This window comes from Schistocerca americana, chromosome 3 (assembly GCF_021461395.2).
Source record: "Schistocerca americana isolate TAMUIC-IGC-003095 chromosome 3, iqSchAmer2.1, whole genome shotgun sequence".
Lineage (NCBI taxonomy): Eukaryota > Metazoa > Arthropoda > Insecta > Orthoptera > Acrididae > Schistocerca > Schistocerca americana.
This window is the reverse complement of record NC_060121.1, coordinates 350,024,699-350,027,749: the sequence shown is the minus strand read 5'-3', so window position 1 is coordinate 350,027,749 and position 3,051 is coordinate 350,024,699.

Genomic DNA, 3,051 nt, shown 5'->3' with positions numbered 1-3,051 from the left:
GCCACCATCATGCACATATTGTGAATGACTTCCTTCATGGATGACGTGACCCACCAACCACTCTCAGGGATCTATGCTGAATAGCCATGGAGGAGTGGGACAATCTGGACCACCAGTGCCTTGATGAACTTGTGGACAGCATGCCACGATGAATACAGGCATGCATCAATGAAAGAGGACATGCTGGTGCAATAGAAAGGGTGGAAATGATGTGTATGTTGATCTCTATTCCCATTTTCTGTACAGGTTCCGGAACTCTTGGAACCAAGGTGATGCAAAAGTTTTTTTGATGTGTGTATTTAAGAAAGACTAAAATTTTCCAATGGTACTGTTTGCTTTATAAATTTCTCCCTAACATTCTTCCTGTAAACTCTCTCTAAACACAATGATCAGGTTATTGTTTTTGATTCCGTGAAGTAATACTTTTCCTCAAAGATCTCTACATAAATGTTCAGTAAATCTTATTGTTAATGCTAACTGTTTTTGGTTACTTGTTGCTGTGTCTCAGTCTGGTTAAATGGAAAAGAACGAAAAGAGAAAGCACAAGGTCCTAATATGTATGGGTATTGGATATACATTGTAATCTCCTTCTGTCCCCTGTTGCTGTTCATCTCCTCCTCCCTCTCTCTTTGTCCATCTGCTTCTCATTCTCCCTCTCTCTGTTCATCATTTCCTCCCCCCTCTCTCTATCTTCTCCTCCTCCTCTTTCCATCTCATCCTGCCACCTCTCTCTCCCCTTTGTATGTCCATTATCTTATTGCCCCTTTCTCTGCCCACCCTGTCCTCCCTCTCTCTCACCATCGCCTTCTGGCCCTCTCTCATTCTCTCTGTTGATCACCTCTTCCCCCCTTTGTATGTCCATCTTCCCTTCCCCTTTCTCTCTCCATCTCCTCCTGCCCCCTCTCTCTACCCCTCTCTCTGTCCATTACCTCATTTCCTCTTCCTCTGGTCATCTTCTCCTCCCCTCCCTCACTCTTTCTTTCCATCTCCTCCTGCCCTCTCCATCTGTCCATCTCCTTCTTTCTGCTTTCCATATCAATTTCCTCCCACCCTTCTGTCCATTTCCTCTTCCCTCTCCTCCCTGACGTTGAACCCCATTTATTTTTGTTGCAAATTCAGATTCTGTAGCAGTATTCTAATTATAAGCCGATAAGCCATAAATACAACTTTCCTGTTTGCTAACAACATTTCACTATTATATATTTTATATATATTTCTTATTATTTTATATATGTGCCCATCCCAATGTTCATGTTGTATAAAAATCTGAAGTAAATCTGTCAAGAACTTTTCAAGATATTTGGTAGTAACATTTTCCCTTTATATATCACATATTTATTCGGGTATTGCATATGTTAAAATAGGAAAATAAAAACACACATATTAGAGTGCAGTGTTTTATCACAGTTTTGAAATAATCAGTGAAGAACATGCAGAGATTTAAGATTTTGATCAAACAAACATTTGGATTTTTATATGGATGTCCTCTACAATTATTATATATTTATTTATATATTATATATGGTATTCCAGTAGATATATTAAAACACACACATATTCAAATGTAATATTGTGTCAACATTTCAAAACAACTGGGAAGAACATTCTGAGATGCAAGATTTTGAACAAATGAACATTTAAATTTTTATATAGATTTTCTGTGTAATTATTACACATACACGTACAGGGTGTTTCAAAACTGACCGGTATATTTGAAACGGCAATAAAAACTAAACGAGCAGTGATAGAAATACACTGTTTGTTGCAATATGCTTGGGACAACAGTACATTTTCAGGCAGACAAACTTTCGAAATTACAGTAGTTACAATTTTCAACAACAGATGGCGCTGCGGTCTGGGAAACTCTATAGTACGATATTTTCCACATATCCACCATGCGTAGCAATAATATGGCATAGTCTCTGAATGAAATTACCCGAAACCTTTGACAACGTGTCTGGCGGAATGGCTTCACATGCAGATGAGATGTACTGCTTCAGCTGTTCAATTGTTTCTGGATTCTGGCGGTACACCTGGTCTTTCAAGTGTCCCCACAGAAAGAAGTCACAGGGGTTCATGTCTGGCGAATAGGGAGGCCAATCCACACCACCTCCTGTATGTTTCGGATAGCCCAAAGCAATCACACGATCATCGAAATATTCATTCAGGAAATTAAAGACGTCGGCCGTGCGATGTGGCCGGGCACCATCTTGCATAAACCACGAGGTGTTCGCAGTGTCGTCTAAGGCAGTTTGTACTGCCACAAATTCACGAAGAATGTACAGATAGCGTGATGCAATAATCGTTTCGGATCTGAAAAATGGACCAATGATTCCTTTGGAAGAAATAGCGGCCCAGACCAGTACTTTTTGAGGATGCAGGGACGATGGGACTGCAACATGGGGCTTTTCGGTTCCCCATATGTGCCAGTTCTGTTTATTGACGAAGCCGTCCAGGTAACAATAAGCTTCGTCAGTAAACCAAATGCTGCCCACATGCATATCGCCGTCATTAATCCTGTGCACTATATCGTTAGCGAATGTCTGTCGTGCAGCAATGGTAGCGGCGCTAAGGGGTTGCCACGTTTGAATTTTGTATGGATAGAGGTGTAAACTCTGGCGCATGAGATGATACGTGGACGTTGGCATCATTTGGACCGCAGCTGCAACATGGCGAACGGAAACCCGAGGCCGCTGTCGGATCACCTGCTGCACTAGCTGCGCGTTGCCCTCTGTGGTTGCCGTACGCGGTCGCCCTACCTTTCCAGCACGTTCATCCGTCACGTTCCCAGTCCGTTGAAATTTTTCAAACAGATCCTTTATTGTATCGCTTTTTGGTCCTTTGGTTACATTAAACCTCCATTGAAAACTTCGTCTTGTTGCAACAACACTGTGTTCTAGGCGGTGGAATTCCAACACCAGAAAAATCCTCTGTTCTATGGAATAAACCATGTTGTCTACAGCACACTTGCACGTTGTGAACAGCACACGCTTACAGCAGAAAGACGACGTATAGAATGGCGCACCCACAGACTGCGTTGTCTTCTATATC